The following is a 21,196-nucleotide window of genomic DNA, read 5'->3' as shown; positions in this document are numbered from 1 at the left end:
ATGGGGAACATTTCACATCAAACTACTTTTTTATAGTTAAAAAAGGTAAAGCTTCAGGGGGAGAAAACCATAGTAACTTCCCAATAAAGAAAAATAGACTAAAATGTCTGGCTTGTATCAGTCAGAATCAGAAATTACAAATGACTAAGTTCATGGAAACGTCTTAATATTTAGTGTATTATCCTAAAATGTGATATTCACTGAAGGATAACAATTTAAGCCAGATGTAGTAGTGTACAATCATAATCTCAGCCTTTGGGAGGTTGAGACAAGAGTATCCCAGTCAACTGGAGGACAGTAGGTGCTGCAAAGTATGGCAGTGTCTCAGCGAATAAAAAAATAAAATTTCACAAAGAAGTACAGATGTAAACTCAAATCATTAAAACTTTGAAACCAATATAAGACAAACTAAGAAGAGTTATGGTGAAAGAGGACTACCTGACAATCCCATTGTGTTTTAAGTTCAAATATACAAGCAACTATGCAGCAGAATAATACCACTACAGTTAGAACAAAATACTAGACTAGAATCACTAATGAAAGCCAAAAATTGTCTGATTGGAGTTTTTAAAATCCAGATACAATGTACTTCTATGAGAAGGCATTTTGAAAATTATACAGGAGGGTTAAAACAATGAGGTACAAACAAGCCTATTTGTTTAAAACCTTAGTAAACTACAGAGGCAATATTAAAGCATAAGAGCTAAAATTTACAGAAAGGAACTTAACAGAAAAAGTATATATGAAATTTCCATGTTTACTAATAATAGTAAAGGAAGAATTGAATGTTTGGACTTATATGCTGTAAGTACTGTCACTTCATCAGAAGAAATAAAATTCAACCACATAACACATTGTCATATGTCAAGAAAGGAGCAAAGTGTTTGCTGTAGTATTATATATCAAGTTAAAAAATACCCCAAATACTTGTAGTATACATATACACAGCTGACAATTGTCAACTCAAATCTAGTAGTGTTACCCTGGATATAGGACCCATGATAACAAGTTTACTACAGAATCTCAGAAATGAATAAATAAAAGTAAAGTGATAAAGCAAAAATAGTTACAGTAGTGCAATTTATTCCAAGATCAAGCACTTCATTCTGAGTGTAAGTATGTTTGCATGTCTGTGTATACACATGTGCACATGTGTGCATATGTGTGTTTGTGGGTCAGTGTGCAGGTCTGCATGTATATGTATTTGTATCTGTGTGTCTGTTGTGTAAATTCATGTGTGCTGGATGGAATAGGGAAGATTTTCTGAGTGAATCTTCAGTATCTGTTATGTATCCCTTGAGACCAGGACACATCCCATAATTAGTAATACAAACTACTGTTCTGAAAAGTGAGAAAATCAATATGCTAAACTGCTTTCCATATTTTCGTTTGAAAGCTTTGCATCAGAGACAGAGACTTGACCTTGTTCCACTCTTTGCTCTTCTTCCTTCTGCTCAGGTTATTCTCAGCAGCCCAGTTCAACCAAACCCTCTACTCAAGAAGTCTTGACAATCATACGAACCCAGTTTGCATCTGCTGAGCTCTGCTTGAAAATGTCTGAACTCATGCAAATACTGTGTGGCAGCCTTTAAACACCAAAGAGGGACTCTGATTTAACAGAAGGGCAAATGGAGAGCCTAGCCTGATTTTTTTCCATGTTTCTAGAGGAAGTGAGTTTATTTTTTTACTCTCACATTCAAAACTCTTGTCTTCTTTTTCCCATTTTTACATTGATATTTGACTTATACTTCCTCACATGATTTATCTATTCTGATTATACTATCAGTAGAAATATAATGGAGTGTTAGAAAATGCTCAGATTTTGCAATACATCAGATCTTAAATCTGAGATGAGGTGTTTGTACTTGCACTGTTGGTGAACTGTTTATTTCACAGGGCACAGTCTTTTCATGTCACAGGGGTCCTACCTGAGTCTGAGTGGTTAGCAATCTAGATGTTTCTTGTCCCATGACCCCCTTTCAGTTTCTGTATTTCTGCTTCATTACTTCATATTTATTTCCATGGTGCCTCATGCCACATCACTTCACAAACTATTAACAGCCTGTGATAACTTTCATTTCTATTTCTAACATTCTATTACACATAATTTCTGAACTTCATTGAGATTGCGTTGTCTTAGTGATACCGTTTCTTTCTTTCTCTCTTTCTTTTCTTTTTTCTATTTTTCTCTCATATATTACATATTACATTCCTCCCACAGTTTTTCCTTCCTCCACTCCTCCTCCCAGTATCCCCTCCTTCCTTGCTCTCTCCCTCATATCCACTCCTTTTCAAAAAAAGAAAAAAAAAAGAGCAAGTCTTCCAGCAATATCCACCTACATGACCTATCAAGATCAAGTTACAATAAGACTAGGCACAACCCCTCATAAGAGAGCTGAATGAAGGCGCTCACCAGCAGGAAAAGTGTCCCAAGTGCAGGCAAAAGAGTCAGAGACACACCTTGCTCCCACTGTTGTCAGTCAGACAAGAACACCAAGATATACAGCCATAAAGTATATGCAGAGGACTTAGCTCAGACCCATACAGGGTCTGTGTTTGAGCGGACATTCCTTCTAATGAAGTAAATTCCTGTGTAATTTCAAAGTAACATATCTATTGAGTTGCTTTTAACTCTGCTTTTATTTTATTGAGGTCTGCCTAACAAATAACTAAATAAAACTTGAAGCATACGGACCATGTTTCTTTTGTGGTTATATTACTTCATTACATTCCAGAACTCACAAAATTCCACAGTTATTCAAAACCAAACGGTGCTATCTGACTTACACTAGCCGAATAAACTGAAATTCATTTGCATAAATGATGTTTCATCTTTCTTCATATTGTAATGAATTCATGGAAATGGATTCCAGTGGAAATCTCTGGTTAATTTGCACTCCAGATCTCAAAAATACTAACTGGAATATCTACATGTGTATTAACATTCCAATTAACATCCTGGTCCACAGTTGTCATACACATCAGTGGTGCTCAAAATAACTTTACAACATGTTGAAATTTATTTAGCTATACTGACCTGATCTCATAAGGTTTTATAATCTTTTCTGCACTTTGAGGAAGAGAGTTTATTATCTCTTTTTGTCTTTTTTAGTTTTCTGTTATTGCAAAGTGAATTGTCCCCAAATTTAGTAACAAACCATCCACTCATGAAACTTGTTTGTTAAGATTCTGTTTTCATTGACTAGAAATATGCACCAGTGATTAAAGGCATTTGTTGCTCATACAGGGGACACATGGCAGCTGGCAATCCCATCTGTAACCCCAGTTCTAGGATACCATAGACCCTCCCCTGACCTCTGTAAATTCTGCACATACATGGTGCACATGCATGTATGCAAACTACTCATATACATAATATAAAATAAGTAAAATAAATTCTGTGTACCAAGAAGGTACAAGATAGAGAATTCTACTCTAGTTCTCTAAAAATACATCAGAAGAAGCTTCAATGTGTAGTGACTAAGTCCACATTTAATCTACAATTTGGAATTATCTGAATTATTGTTAACCAAATTGTGTAGTAATGCACACTGCCTATCAACTGAGAACTAAGCAAAATACGCCATGCTGATTAGGTACATAAAGCCTCTCCATATGAAATTGTTCATAAAAGTGATAAACATGAGGAGAGAGACAGAAGAAGAGATAACAAAGGAGAACTGACTTAAGTGAGGAGAGAACAGAGACAGACAGACAAAGAGAAAGAGACACAGAAAGATAGAGACACAGTAAGACAGACACAGAGAAAGTAGCCTACTTTTCTTTAGGTAGATCATCTCCCAAAGTTTCTACAACTTCTCCCAGAATAGCACCACCAACTGTAAATGAAGTTTTCAAAGCACAAGACAGCAGTAGACATTTTATATTCCAACCCTAAGGGACTTTAAATAGTAATTTCCTGTTAAATAACCAGGCACTGGACCTAATCATTCTTCTCTCAAAAGCCCATTCTTTTTTTATTTATATTTCACTGGAGCTTTTAGAATGTTTAATATTTAAGGACATCATTACAGCAAAACAAACAAATGAACATATAAATATATAAATATTGCTAAGTTTCTTTTACTTTCATTAAAAATAATTGGGAAACTTTTATTTTGTTTCTGTAGTAATTTTTCATTGGAAAAATGCCATCAGCAAATGGCAAAAATTATACATCTGATCAGAGAGGCACAATAAAGGAGAAATACTAGACAAGAACAACAACAAAAAACCTGAACAACCCCATTTAGAGAATCCTACAGGGAGAAATCAGCTATTAACAAGAAAATTGAAAAATAGATTCTTGACTCTTTTTGAATGGGAAAATACTCTCTGTCCTGTGGATACTCTTCTTCCACATTTTGATACCTTCACTTCCCAATGAAATGGAGAACACAAGAAGAGGTTGAAACTTAAAATGTGATGTTTGATATTATTAATAATCCTATTAAAGCCAACTTGATTTTTAAGAAGTCTTAAGAATTCTCACCTGTTGAGTCTATGCATTTCTTGAAATTGTATACATACATGTATCTGTAATGACATGCAATGCACCAGTTTGCATGTTGATGACCGTCCATCTCTATGAAGACTACCTTTCTGGTCTAGGATCACTCTACCCTGCTGCTTCGAAGTATACTTCACCTGTGCTTTGTCAGTAGAGATTTGTATTTCTTCACAGTATTTTGCAAGATAGCCAACCATGTATTTGAGTCTTTAGGCATTTAGTAAGTGCCTTTCCTCAGACAATAACCTTGGCAACTCTGCATGTCTTAAAAAAAAAATAAGTGGTGGTATGTTATGGGCATATGCAAGTACCTAGGGACAGTCTGTAAGTGCATAGGCATACATAAAACATTGTGTGTGAAACATCCAGAGAGTGTATGCATACCAAATAAAATTGAAAAATAATTTTCTTGGATTTCTTTTTTGAATTTATAATTAATTTAATTTACATATCAGCCACGGATTACCCGTCCTCCCTCCTCTTGCCCTTCCTCCCCCCCCCCAATCTACCCCCCCATTCCCACCTCCTCCAGGACAAGGACTCCCTGGGGGATTCAGCTCAGCCTGGTAAATTGAGTTGAGGCAGGTCCAGTCCCCTCCTCCCTTCACCTAAGCTGAGCAAAGTGTCCCAGCATAGGCCCTAGGTTCCAAAAAGCCAGCTCATGCACTAAGGACAGGTTCTTAGATTTCTTTTATATTTTTTCTAATTCATAGAAATTACTGTTTTAGCAATATTATTATTGCTAAGAAATTATTTAAGAACTTTCATTGCTAAATATAATGTGTTGTTTATTGTCTGTGTTGGAGAAAATTGATTGTAACACATATATTAAACCCCTGATAAATGATACTATTGACTACCAATTGTCATAGATAAATGATAAATGCCATATTGTAGTTATTTTTGCAAGTTTTTATGTTAATTTTTACATATTTCTTGAAGATTTTTGTTGACATATTCTCTTGAATTAGTCAATAAAAACACTTTCTTTCAAAATTTCAAGAATACCTTCATATACCTAATATTTTGAGACTCACATAATAAATAATCCAATAAAATAAAAAATAAGTAGCAGTTTCCAATTCTGTAGAGATTACATTTTACAAACATTGAAAGGTTGCTTGTTTTTAATCATATAAAGATTGCATTACCTAATAATTTCTTGCAAATGAAGCAAAATGCTCATCTTTTTTAAACTTATGTTTGACATAAATGTGAGTATATACATACAGTAATAAAAATTACATTTCAGGATGGATTGAAAAAATCAATATGAAAGAAGATATCTTCTTGGGCTTGATAACACATTATATGTGGTATAAATATTGGTATAAATATTTCAAAAATATTTAAGCCTGAAATGCTTTTATATAAAACAAATGGAGCTTCAAAAGACTTTCGGTCCACTGAATTTTTTTCATCCTCTATGAAGCACTGTAATTTGAAATATTTGGAAAGTTTGGTTGTATGACAGTGTTACCATATCAGTAACTTTATTGAAATAGATAGCAAATAACAAAAATATTCCATAATTTTTTAGTTAATGTGAACAGAATGAAGTATTCATAGTTTCAAAGTATCTGTGTATAATAGTAGTTACCTGTTTTTAAAGAATTTGAGTCACAAAATTATACATTAATGATATTTGTGGACAATCTACTACCAATAAGTCTATTCCAAGCATGATTTTGTGTGTGAGTTGTAGCTGATTTTTGTTGTTGTTGTTGTTGTTTTTTGATCACCAACAAGCTCCCAAATTAAGACAAGGAGACATATTATTAATTATGAAAGCTCTGTCTTAGCTTATTTTCATTTCTAACTAGCTCTTATAACTTAATCTAACCTGTTTCCCTTTGTCTACATTTTGCTCCAGAGCCTTTTACCGTTCTTTCATTCTGTATGTCCTGCTTTCCTGCTGTCTCATTGCCTGGCTGACTGGTCTCTGATGTCTACTACTCTTTCTCCCTCGCTGTCTCCCAAGCTTAGATTTCTTCTCTTATTTTCTCTCTCCACATGCCAGATCTGCCTATCCCTCTCCTGTCTAGCTATTGGCTATTCAGCTTTTTATTAGACCTATCAGTTGCCTTAGGCAGCCAAGGTGAAATGATTGCAACACATCTTAACATATTTAAACAAAGGCAGCATGAACAAATGCAACAAACCTTTACATAGTTAAAGTAACATTTTGCAACATAAACAAATGTAACACATCTTTACTTCCTTAAAATAATATTCTACACCACTGTGTGCATATGTGTGTTCATGTATGTCTGTGTGTGCATGTATGTGTGTGATCAATTTAGATTGTTTTCTTAGCCTCTGTTACAGAGATATGATAACTTTAAATCAGATCATTCAAGATGATAAAGTCAAATTATTTCTAAGCTAAATGTATTCTGCATTTTCTAGGCATCACTATTAATTGAAACCGTAACACATATTCTGAAACTTAAATGCTTTATGAGAATTTTCTTGAGCAGGAATTAGCTTATATTTCTACATTCTCTATTGCATTAAAGTACAATCCTATGCTAGCCACTATTCGATTGTAAAACCAGGGCTTTAGCTGAGCACATCTTCAAATACATCCTAATGCTGCCTTCTACCTAGATAACTGAACAAAGGAACTCTGAAGAGGGCAGTAAAAATCTGATCAGACGTCTTGTCCATTATGATACAGACAAAAATGTGTGTGTGTGTGTGTGTGTGTGTGTGTGTGTGTGTGTGTGTGTGTGTGTGTGTGTTTAGATATGTGTGGGGAGGGACAAGAAGTCCAAATGGAGTCTTTTTCAATTGCTTCCCACCTTATTTTCAGAGACAGGGTCTTTCTTTTAACCTGGACCTCATCAGTTTTCTTGGAATGTCTAACCAGTAGCTCCTAGGAATCCTCCGGCCTCTGTGGCACAGCACTGGAATAATATGCACTGCTGTAGTTAGCTGTTTTTCATGGTGCCGGGCAGCAAACTCAGGTTTTCAAGCTTTTCCTGCAAGCTCTTTACCAACTGATTCATCTTACTAGGCTGACATGAAAGGACATTTTATCTCCTTCCTGCTTCACAGTGCATTCTACATGGTGAACCACATTTCCAGTTCACAAAGAATTTCAACAGCAGTACAATGATTACTCTCAGAAATATCCTTTAAAAGCAAATGGTCCCTTAGTTTCTAAATGAAGTTTCCAGTAGCAGGACTAGACTGCATTCAATTGAGTGGTTGACAAAGGAGGTCTTTGGAAATCTCCAACAACCCAGGCTGTTGCTATGACAGTGGATTGTTCTCAACAAATTTTAAGTGTGACCCTATTACGAAGGACAGCACTGATATAACTCATTGGACATGGAAAAGCCAATATGGAGCCTTCACCCACATGTGTTGTAGTATCTTTGATGTGGGAAGATATTCTAGAGGCTACCACAGAAGAAACATAAACATCAACCCAGACACAAAGCTGCCGACCTACAGTCTATCATCCTTTTAAGATATGGTAGAGCAATGGTGGCACAGACTTGTGGGAGTAGCTAATCAATATATGAAGTGTCACTTAAGGACCACTCCATGATATGGAAGATATCAAAACCATACCCTACACTACATTGCCTGGGTGACCCAAACCCAGAGACTAGACAGCCCAGATACAATGGGTAAAACCAAACACTCTTGTTCTTTAAACAAAAATATTATCAATAAAATGACTCTTAATGGTATTCTTCTTATGTATCATGTTGGCAAGGGGTCAACTGTGCTGGTTCATTTTTATTGTCAATTTGACACAATTAGAATCTTCTGGGGAGAAGGAACCTCAATTGGAGAATTACTTTAATTAGACTGATCTTAGCAAGATCTATCTCATGAAGATAATCTAGAATTATGATTGGGCTTTATTTTGCCATCATCAGAGAAGCTTCCTCCTGCAGCAGCCAGAAAGAGATGCAAAGACCTACAACCAAAAGGAGAGAGAGAGAGAGAGAGAGAGAGAGAGAGAGAGAGAGAGAGAGAGAGAGAGAGAGAGAGAGAGAGAGAGATTGGAACATACAGTTCTAAATGGGATGTCTCCATCAGATCCCTTCCCTCAGACCTCAGGGAACCCTGAAGAAGAGGAGGCAAAAACAGTGAGATAAAGAACACCAGCTGATCAAGGCCCTCTTAATCATCTAAGTAAGGCTCTGATGAAGTCACAGAGACTGAAGCACCAAGCACAGGTCCTACATGAGACTACACCATGTCCTGTGCATATGTATTATCGGTTTTAACTTAGTATTTTTTATGAGATTTTGAGTATGAGAACGAATGGGTCTCTGATCTTGTACCTGGTCTTGGGGAATCTTCTCATAGCTGTGTTGTCTTATCAAGCCATGATGGTTTTTGCTTTATACTATTATATTTTATTTTGTCATGTTTGGTAGTTATCTCTTAGAAGCCTGTTCTTTTCTAATGAGAGACAAAAAGGGAATGGGTCCCAAGGGGAGTGGAGGAGAGGAGTAGAGGGAGGGGAAAGGAAACTGTAACCAGGACATATTCTTTGATAAATGAATCTATTTCAATAAGAGGGAAAAACAATGCTGTGACATAAAACAAATTTTAATAAATTATGCTTGTGCACATTAGAAAAATGTTTTCTTTATAGTACCTTGCAATTATACTTTACACATTTGTAATGTAATTAAATTATTGGTAAATTATGATTATTAGAGTCTTTTAATGACATGAGATACATATTAATAATTACATTAATTGTCTCTGTGTTCTTTCAATGTAGACATGTGTAACTACTCCATATTTTTCTTACATATTGGATTAAATTTCAAGTTAGCTTAAATTACTACTTGCTTAACAAGAAATAGGGTCAAATTTAATTACAACGTTTCATAGCAGTTAGATTGGAACATTAGACTTCTCTTTAAATTATTTGAATAAAACAAAATTTTTGGCATACATTTATGTGACCTTATAAGAATCACTTTATTTTTTCAATCTGATTTTAGCCATTAAAATAAGAGTTTAAGTAAGGAATAATTAAAGTTAATGATGATATATTAATCATGATATACATGTGATACAATATAATATATAGGTATTATATATATATATATATATATATATATATATATATCCATATGTATGTATTTTTTAGGACTTTGAGTGTGTGAATGAGTGGGTCTCTGATTCTGTAACTGGTTTAGAAATCTTCTCTTCCTTGGGCTGCCTTGCCAGGCCTTGATGTGATGTTCTTTGCTTTATCTTATTAATTTTTTTGTTATCTCTTAGACTATATATATATGCATATATACATCTTATATATATATATATATATATATAACTTATATGTTTATATGTATAATACCCGTATTTATATTGTATCTTCATATCTTCCAACCAGATGTAATAGATTATGCATAAATTATACTTTTGTTTATAAAATCCTTTGTTGTAATAGTGTATTAAAAACAATATGGGTATATATATATATTTTAAAGGTATATATATATATATAAATAATGACAAGAAATACTGTATTGTTTGATGGTTCATTAAAGACATTCTTTCTTTTTAATATTCTTTACATTGTCAACATTGAATGTTTATGATTGAGAAAGAATGTATTTTTAATTAAATACAAGTCAAATTAAATATTCCCATTATGATTTCAAAGCTAGAGGACACAATGAGGAAAGTTATTTTGATAATCATAAAATTAATATGATCACAATTTGTAAGCATGATCATAGAGGTGTATCTTTTCTCACTTTATCACAATCATTTTAATTTTCTAGGACTATAAACTTTTCAACAGATGCTAGAATCCTGAAGTTAGTGCTCTTAGACATCAGACTTGAACATAGTTGGTAATGAGCATCAAGAAGGTCAAGGAAAGTCAAGAAGTTCTTTTAATGAAATTAATTAAAAATCCAGTTAATGAGCAGCTTTTAATACAAAAACATGGAAAATGACCATATCTTAAAGCCTCTATTTCTGATTCATTTTATCACTGTGAAGCAGAAATGACTAAAGAATTTCTTACATATCACCTCAAGTCTCTAAAACACAGTTACTAAGCTCCCTGGGAAAACAAAAGACAGAAAAGATTCAATAATTTTGCACAAATTGATCATGTTTTTCTTTCTTAACCTATACTTTAAAATTATTTTCAACAAGAAGAGGATTGCTATTACATGATAAATTTATTTCATAAATGATTTTGTTACAGTGTTTTTCAGATGAAGCAAGAATCTGTTAACCAATGTGAGAGGTAGAGAGTGCAAACTGCAAATGTAACTTGTACTATTCTAACAAACAAACCTTAAACAGTAAGAGCACATATGTCCAATAGTTTCCATATAACACTAAGTTTATGCCAAATACAAGATTTTATAAATGTCATAAATATGGTATTTTGTCTTATTTGTTTTCTGGTTCTATGTCAAATACCTTAACCAAACCATGTCAGGGAAAAAATGTTGATTTCATCTTTATTCCATGCCACAGTACATCTTTGAGGGAATCTAGGTGGAAACATGGAGGCAAGAACTACCAATCATAAGTCTAGATTATCTTCTAGAGATAGATCTTGCTAAGATCAGTCTGATTAAAGTAATTCTCCAATTGAGGTTCCTTCTCCCCAGAAGATTCTAATTGTGTCAAATTGACAATAAAAATGAACCAGCACAGTTGACCCCTTGCCAATGTGATACATAAACATATCACTGTTAAATTGTAATACTTCCTTTATTATTTGTTTCCAAGATCTCAGGCATTATATTATATCATAATATAAATACAGGGAAACTTTAAAATTTCAGAGTCTTTAAAACCCCAAGTCTTTAAAAATCCATTTATCTCTTTAGTAATACAACATATTTTGTCTGTGGACTTCTGTATAATCAAAAACAAATTAAATATTTCTTATTCTAGAAGGTAAGGAGCAGGTCAAATTTAGAATGAAATCCAAGCAAACCCAAAATACAGAAGAAAATTTTGAATTCTGTAACTCAATATCCAACGTTTGGGACTCACTCATGCTCTTCTGGGATCCAGAGCTTTAGTTTGATTGATTGAATGAAAAATAGCCACTTTTGGCTCATATGTTTGAATATTTGGTCCCAAGTTGTTGGAACTATTTGAGAAGGAGTAGGAGGTATGACTTCATTGGAAGAGGTGTGTCAAAGTGAGGTAGCAGGAGAACTGTAGGGGGAGGCTTCAAAAGTCTTCTACCTTTCCCAATATGCTACCTTCTCTATGCTCATGATAAGAGACCAAGACCTGAGCTCTCATCTATTCCTCTGCTATACAGTCCACTTCTCTGTCTTCCACAGCACCCACCACATCTTCTGATACAATCAAGCCAGCTCCACTCCACACCTCTCACTGCCCTTGATGGACATTGTGTAGTTTCACAGTCTCCAATGTCTTTATGTCTTCACTGTACCTGAGGCTTCCTCTTCACCCATGACCTTTCCTAGCCCCTCTTCATGTACTCCAACACTGCCACATTATGCAAGGCTTATTTGTCTACATTTCTCTCTAGATTTTAATTATCCAACCTCCCCTGGAATAACTTATTTTTCTCTGAGCACTCATCAGACTTCCCAACTCAAATTTCCAAATGCTTACACAATCCTTACCCAAAATAACTTCGTCAGGTTCATCATGGTGCCACTTCACTTTTCCTTATCCCTGTTTCTGTTCTAGATTGCTTTTCTCTAACTATGATAGACACTATAGCCAAAAGCTGCTTAGAGGGGGAAAGGTTTTATTCAAACTTACCCTCCCAGGCAATAGTTCACCATTGAAGAAAGTCAGGGCATGAATTCATGGTAGAAACTGGCAAAGAAACTGTAGGAGAAACTGAGTACTGGCTTGCTCACAGACTCCTGCCTAGCTAGCTTTGTCATCGAGTCTAGCCTTAGCTGTATAGTGATAGTGCTGTCCAGAGTGGGTCTTCCCATGTCAACTAGCAATAAAGATAATGTCCTGAAGACCTGAAAGCAGGCCAATCCTATATGGAAAATTCCTCAGCCACGGTTCCCTCTTCTCATGTGACTCTATGTTGTGTCAAGTGGGTGATAAAAGCTAATTAACAAAACATATCACCATCCTAAAACAATGGAAAAGCTTTATAATTTTTACTGTGCTAGTAATAAATCTTTGCAATCTGGTGTACACTTACATATTCAGTGTACTGCACTATGAAATAATCATAGTTTTTTATTTAAAGAAACCAATGTAAATCATAAATACAAAGTTTTATACCATAAACTAAGCTAAAAACCTTGTATCCATTCACAATTAAAAAATAATTCTCTCTCTTCTCCCCTCCCTCTTCTCCACGCACGTGTCTCTCCCACAGGCCTGCGCACTCTCTATCCCTGTATTTCTAATAAACTCTTATAAGCGGATTCTGTCGTGTTTCGTGACGTTTCCTTGCAGGGTAAGAACACAACGCAGCTAAATAACTAACATTTTGGTGCCGAAACCGAGTGGGCGCTCCCAGGCGCTTTGCGCCTGGCAGCCCGCGAACCGGGGAATCTGCTCCGTACGCGGCAGACCGCTCTCCATTCGCCTGAATCGCATCCAAATTGCATCCAACACCGCTTTCTTGGATTGGTGAGTTCCCCCATTTTCGGCCAGCGTAAACGGTTTCCTGAACCTGTGAGACCGCGACCGTTGATTGTCCTGCGCCTCACACGTGTTCTTGAGACCGGGGGAACCCCCGACCATGGTCTTCATTGGCTACGGTCGGCCCCTATCGCAGGCCTAACTTTTCTAGCCGTCTCCCATGTCTGCAGCCTGAGATATTTTTCGTGTTGGGGCCACCATCGGGGTGTGCCCTGGAGAGCCACGTGAGGTCGACAGGTTCATTCTCCCGACGGGGAGACAAACGCTGTCCGGATTCTCGGAGATTCCACTCCCTCACCATGGAGGGGGCCCCTGCTTCTGTGGCTGACGAGTCAAGGAGCAGCCTGTGCCCGGTATCCGCCCTTGGCCTTGGGGACGCCTGGGGCCTTGGCTCCGGATCACGTTTATTTTTTATTTTTCTGCCTCTCCGCTGCAGACATGGGAAACAAGGCTTCCAACCCTGTTAGTCCTTCCTCTCCGTTAGGCTGTCTTGTTGAAGCTTTAAGCTAACTTGTTTATGTTCAAAAAAGTGGCCAAAGTATGCTTTAAAAAATAACAAAGGGCCGCCAAGCGGCTCCTTAGATCCTGATATTTCATGGGAGCTATCCAATCACTGTCAGCGTTCAGGCAAATGGAAAGAGTTGCTTTCTTCTTTCTCAATGCTAAACTGTCTCTTCTCGTTTCCTTCTCTCCTGCTCATATGCTCCTAGCTATACGTAAACCAGAGGATTCTCTGACTCCAGAATCTCTGACTCTAGATCTTGCTAAGGAACCAATAATTAAAATTCATGTTCCATCCACTCTCTCAGATAAAAAGTAAGCTGGGTTCTTATACGTCTAATTCTGCTTCCTTTATTAAACGGTTTCAATATATGACTCAAACTTATAGTCTTACCTTTCATGACTTCCTGAGGAGCTCAGGTGTGTATGGGAGCAGGCTAGGACTCATGCAGACAAAATTCATCAAACTAACCTTTCACACCCCCCAGGAGCTGAGGCTGTTCCTGACCGAGAGCCACACTGGGACTACAACACCCAGAGTGGCTGTCTAGCCAGAGATAGGTTTATTACCTGTCTCCTGACAGGCCTCCGTAAGGCTGCCCTAAAACCAGTAAATAGTTCAGGATAAATACGAATCCGTCTCTTATTCCCCAGACCTTCCCGACTAAAACTTAAGTATCTGGAGAGCAAGGCTCCTGACCCCACAGGCAAAAGAGTCATCTGTGGCACTTAAGGTGTGCCAGGGAAAAGATAAAAGCCCGAAAACAAAATTGCCAAGTGCTGGCACTCGCTGACTTCCAAAAGCTGTTGGGTCCCTGTTTTAAGTGAGAAAAAGGCCACGGGCTACCAAATGCCCTGACAGGCCATCAACAGCCTTGTTAAAAGTGCCACCTAGAAAGACAGAGTCAGCTGACTGCCCCCAGGCACCAAGATGCATGGGTACATCAAGCTAAGACCTCCAACAGACCTAGGCTTGACTACAGACATGACAGGGAACCCAGAACGCAGCAGGGAAGCGATCTGTTTCTTTCCTTCTGGACACCAGAGCCATTGACTCAGTCCTGGGAGTTTTGGGATGCCACCTCCTTTATTGTCAGGGTTGGGGGACAGCATTATCTACCTCAGCAGACACCGTCATTTAATTGTACTTTCAGAGGCATCCCTCTCACACATACATTCTTAGTGGTGCCAAGTTGCCCTGTACCTTTAATGGGGAGGGGTCTCCTAGCTAAGGTAGGAGCGTCCATTTCTTTTCACTCCACACATTTGCTTCCTCCCAGACACACCAGCAGCTCTTTTACTTCTTCTCCTAGCCACTAACTCTACAGACTCCAAATATGCTTTTCATATCCTCCTGTCCCACGCTGCTATTTGGAGGGAGCGTGGACTTCTCACAGCAAAAGGAGGATCCGTGTCTAACTCAGGCCATATAATGGCCATGCTGGAGGCTTCCCACCTCCCCAGGGCTACAGCTCGATTTTACCCATATGCCCACCGTCAGGAAAAGTTAAATATCTCCTCAGACCAGTTCTAACACCAGGTCTTTTTTCCAAGCCTCCAGCTGTTCCAGATAGCCTGTTAACCCCTCTTTTATGTCATCTAAGGTCTATTCTATGGAGCTATGTGGACTGCTCACTGCCTCAGCCATGTGACAATCCTTGCCCATCTCCAATACACACTGAAGATCAGGTTCTTCTCTCTCCTCCAGGTCAGCGTCTTTCACCTCTTTCCCCTAAGTGGCAGGGACCCTTCAAAGTAATTCTTGTAACCCCTACAGCTGCTAAACTCGAGGGCTTTCCTCACTGGGTCCACCTGTCTCACCTAAAACCTTTTATCTCACCTCCATCCCAGAAAAATCTCTCTTCATATACAGTGAAACAAACAGGGCTTCTCACTCTCAAGCTCCAGAGGACATCAGGATCCCCTGCTTTGCCACCAATTCCAGAGGAATAAGGTACCACCCCTTCCTTTTCCAACCTGGGCCACACAAAGCCGGAGGCAAAAGGACCATCAAAAATATCCAGGCGGTAAGGAATAATGTAATACAATAATTTATCATTGTTCAATACTCAGCAACTGATCACCTGTGTTTCCCAAGTGCTGACCTAATAAGGGAAACAGGTGCCTTAAATAAACTACCTCTAATGAGGCTTGTCTCAGATAGAAATTAAGCAGAGTACTAAGACCAGATCTACCTCAGGTAAATGTCACATGTCTCTATCTGGGCAGGCCAAATCTACCTCAGACAAATGCCAACCCCAAAATAAAATAATAATGATTCTTTCTCTCTAAGCTCTCTCTATGTCAACAGTATCTTGTTAAACAGAAGGTCCCCAGCCACGGCACAGGAGGTCCCCAGCAGCAGCACAGATGGACAGCCGCAGAACCAGGAGAGGGCAGAACGTCATTCCAGGACCTCCACCATCATTCCTGGACTTCACAAGATACCCCTCACCGCCCCAAGAGCCAACCAACGCCCACTATTCAGCTGGAAGCAGTCTTTGAGAGAAACGTCGCCCCCGTACCCAGTCAACCACAATTTTTCCTTTTTTTAAAAAAATAAGAGTCGGGAATGAAGGCACTTCCGCCTAGCCATTTCCAGTCAGGCCGGACACCTCCGCCTAGCAAGTTCCAGCCAAGGCATCTCGCATGACCAGAATCCGTGACGCTACATGGCTACGTAGGCGCGCAATGTGACCATGTGGTCTACGCACACGCGTAGAGTAGTGATGTGACCTGGCCACGCCCCCAGCCTGTTTTAAAGCGGAGCGCCATATTCCCAGTTCTCTTCTCTCCTCCCTCTTCTCCACGCACATGTCTCTCCCACAGGCCTGCACACTCTCTATCCCTGTATTTCTAATAAACTCTTATAAGTGGAAAAAAAAAAATAATTCTCCAAAAACACATCCTGAAAGGTGTGCTTTAAGATGAACATATTATAGGTACAAGTGACAATTTTGACCACTTTTAAAAAGAAGGTAAATAAAATTGCATTTTTTATTTCAACTCTCCAAAAGTTGATCTTTACTTTGTGTATCTATCCATTGATACATATTTAAGACTTTGGTTTGTTTATCTTAGATTTTAATTGTTTGGCATTGCCATTTTTTTTTTTTTGTGTGTGTGTGTGAATCTTCAATAAGATTGATTTCAGCGGCGACAATCAGCAAGGAAGGTCATTTCTAATTGGCTGTGTCAATATGGGATCCCTTCCCCAAAGTTGCTCATACCACTTGAAGTCCTTAGACACAACAAGGTTAAGAAGGTTCAGTTAGCAGTTCACATTTGTGGTAGAAACCACAGTTTATCCTCTTTGAAGTCTAAAATACTTCCTGAAATGTAATGTATGATGATTCTGCCTGAGAAAACAGGGTGCTTGGTAGATGATGAGTTGACAGTGATCTTTCTAAAGCTATGACTGTGGAAAGGAGGTGGTTTCTCTGATCTTGATCTTCACACTGAGCCAGAATTCTTCCAGGATTCTCTAGTCTACCATATCTTCTTTCTCACTAGCAGTGAATTATTTATATCATGTTTCTGAATATATCATTGTGAGGAGTAACTTTGGTAGTTTGATCAAACATTTTAGGAGACAGCCAGTCACCAAACCAAGTGTGATGAGTGCCTGTGTTTCCAATTGCCACAGAAGATGAATTGAATTCAATGGTTAGCAACATAGCAAGATAGCAAATCAAAATCACAGTCACAAGTGAATAAAATCAAGAACAATAAGAGTGAATTTCTGTGATTAGTTGGAATACTTCTGAAAGTAATTATGATCTTAAATTTTAATTTCTATGAGCTAAATAAAGTTTTGGTTGATAACTCTATTACCTTAGATATTTCATTTTACATGTACAAATATGATATAGTGTGTGCATATAATTATGTTGACATATTTGCAGAGAGATTTTCCTAAACTTGGTTCTTACATATTTGTTTTTTCTTCTCTACATTTTTCTAAAAACAAATTTCTAAAAAAAGATATATATTTTCTCATCCATTTTCAGCAAAATATTATATTAATTATAATTATATTATATTAATGTTGAAAACCACAAACACACATACATATATAAATATATATATATATATACATATACAATAACTATATACATAAACAAATAAATGACTCATAAAAGATCCTTTACTGAAATATAGTACTTCTTTTGGTAGAATGTATATGTATATGTGTCTACATATATATGTATCAAAATATATTTATGTAAAAAGAAAATTATACATAATATATATATATATAAATATATATATTATATATAATTACAGTTTTGCCACAACCAATGTACATACATTATGAGATGCATGCAAAAAGGTTTTCAGTTTTCAAGTTAGTGGCAAAAATTTTTTTTATGCCTACTGTTTTCTTTACCTTCCTAAGACATACTAGTTTATTTTCTATTTAAATTATTATACTTCATTATTTAAAAAGAGAAGAACAATTAACCTGGTTGTGCTTCATGAAGAGATGGAAAAGAAAGTTTCAAAAGAATTCATTGTTCCTCTAGGAAAGAGAGAGTCCTATAATCTGCTAAAGTGCCCTTGGCTTTGCAAATCCCAAAATCTTATTTCTTCTTAGTATTGTTGAAAGTTTTGGATCCCAGTGCAAATTTTAATTTCAATCTCTCTTTCCTCCCTTCTTTCTCTCCACTCTCATTCTCCGTTTCTTCCACTAACTTCATTAAAGTTGTTGAAAATTCTCCAAGTATTTGATTCATGGCCTAATATGTAAGGGCATGTCTTGAAGAAATGGGTTTTTAAATATTAACCACAATTGATCTTTAACTAACACAAAAAACCAAAACAGTCAACCATAGAAGAAAATAATTGTTTTCATAGAGCATATATGTCTTCCAATACTTTGTTTATTGCCCAAGTTTCCAGTCTGATATAAACTGGGTAATCTTCAGAGTGAACGTCTTATTATGGAAGTCTAGCAAACAAACAAACAAACAACAATAAAAATGCAAAACAGAAAATGTGGCATATGCAAGCATCAAATCTGGTATCTGTTTCATCTGAACTTTTCTCACCAGCAGTTTTAAACCATGCATATTCAAGACTTTTATAACACATAACAGTGTGCAAACCTTTATCTTAAAGTGGCATTAATTGGCTCTAAATATTTGTTTGTTTAATAAGATTTATAGAAGATCTCAAAGGATAGTAGAGAAGTAGCCATGAGTATGCGCCAATCATATTAAACACAGTAAACTGGAAGGTGGAAGAATGAATGAGGACACTGGGTGTCCAGAAAAATGAAAGTCACAGTTCTTTCTTTAATACCACTTATGCACTTGTGTGGGGCGATGAGGATTATCCACATGTGAGCACAATTGGCCACTGCATCTTTTGTGTGGAGATTATGCTGTGGTGACATTATTCTTTTCTTCATTCAAAGGCTTGGGGCTCATTTATGTGCTTGATTGAAAGGCAGCAAGAGCTTGTGCTTGCACGCAGTGGAAAGAAGCTGGGTCTGGCTGAAAACAAAACAAACAAACCCAATAAAACTTAAAAAGGAAAGAAAGGAAGAAATGAAGAAAGAAAGCAGAGTCTTACAGTCGGCACAAAAGCTTAGCTCTGCAAGAATGTTAAACCCTATTTCATTTCTCAGCCGCTGAATTTAAAATGAGATTGGAGAAGCGTACATTGAGAGGAGTGAAGCAATTTCAAGTGACAGAGTTCAAAGGAGGTGGCTGTGCCTCTCTATCTAAACAGGCCCCAGATCTCCTCAGCAGATATTTTTTACTTAGAAATAAAGAATTCAGTTGAGTCCATCATCTAACTGTTGTAGAAAATGGCTTATGCAGATGGAGCACATTTTTTTCTTTTTCTTTTTCTGAAAGGCTTCTGTCATAGTAATTGTAAGCTGTGTTCATTTGGCATTCCATAAATGTTTGTTGAATGTTTGAGTGTATTAGGAGCTAGAGGAACAAAACATGAGATTTCAAATGTATTTACATGCAATATAAATTGCAAAATGTTATATATTATTAGATATACTCTCTTCAAGTACAAAAGTGGTAGTAAGTTTGATTTTAAATCTGTCTGTATTTGTGTTTAACTTACAGCTATATTGCTTCATAAGCCATTCTATCATTTAGAAAATATTGATACATTAACTTAAAGAAGATTATCTAATTAGGGATGTAAAATAAAGCTCAATTGTTATACTCTGCTTAGAGCCATGGGTTCAAAACCAAGCACTGCACAAATCAAGTGGAATAGCTATTGTCTGTAATTCTACCACTCTGAGCCTTAGCAGGTATAGGCAGAAGTTCAAGGTTCTCTGCAAGACAATGATTCAAGGCTAGCCTGGCCTAGAAATCCTCCCCAACCTGAGCCTCCCATTCCCAAACAAAATAAAACAAAACAACAGCAAAAATTAAGTAAGATACAATTCATGGCTGAGGCTCCTGTGAAGGGTCAGTTTGACCCTGCACCTTTACATGATTGGCATCTCTTCTTTGGTTCATCCCCTCCTCATTCTAATTTGGATTCGACAGGACTCAATCAGCTATGAAAGGAATTAATCTCCACTTACCTTTTGTTTGGATATTGACAAATGATGGAGACTTATGTTAAATTTAGAAAATATTGCTAAAATAACATATTTCTATTAAATAAATGTCTATTAAATGGCAATGTTTTCAATAAATCACATAACACATAGTCACTGATGTTTTCAATACAATGTTATAAACAATGGGGAGAGAGGTGTCTTTAATCATGATTTTTGTAATTATATGTTATGATTGGTTGATACCTTACTGAACAAGGCAGGGACATTGCTTTGATATAGATAGCTAATTTCCAGAAATAATAATAAAAACCTTGTCTGTGAATTAGATATGTATTTGCAAACTAACAAATAGTATGTTGCTACCCTGATGCACTTTCTTTTGGTAGGCTTCTGCAGTCCTGGGCTGATGTTTCCTTGTGGTGATATACCAGGACCAGAATTAAGGTATCTAAAGAGCACCCCTCTTGCCTGGAGCCTGACCAGAGCATTTAAATCACCCAGTTCCAAATCTGCTCCTAGACTAATTAAATTTCTCTTATTCCTTCCCTGAATCTTCCTTGGATGTCCTGTATATCTCCTCCTCTTGGGAACTGTGGATTCCAACCTGGATTTCCAATAGCTGTGTTCTTGAATCTGCTGTCCATATCACATCATAGTTAAAAACAGATGAAATCTCCATGAGTAAACCTGGGGTGAAAGGTGGCAATGGAGAGTAGAGGATGGGAGATGACAACATAAGGGAACCGGATGGTCAAGCTGGAACAGGGATGGAGTGGGAGAACAAGAAAAGAGATACCATGATAGGGACATTTCACGGAGATAGAGAAAAACAGGGTGCTAGGGAAGTTCCCAGGAATTCACAAGAATGACCCCACCTTAGAGAGAGGAGAGGGTACCTGAACTGGCCTATTCTGGTGAATACCCTGATTGTCATCATAGATCCTTCATCTAGTAACTGATGGACGCAGATGTAGAGATGCACAGCCAAGCACCAGGCTGAGCTCCAGGAGAGAGAAGAGGGATTCTATGAG

This window comes from Peromyscus maniculatus, chromosome 5 (genome assembly GCF_049852395.1).
Source record: "Peromyscus maniculatus bairdii isolate BWxNUB_F1_BW_parent chromosome 5, HU_Pman_BW_mat_3.1, whole genome shotgun sequence".
Taxonomy (NCBI): Eukaryota; Metazoa; Chordata; class Mammalia; order Rodentia; family Cricetidae; genus Peromyscus; species Peromyscus maniculatus.
Note: the sequence above shows the minus strand (reverse complement) of the source record.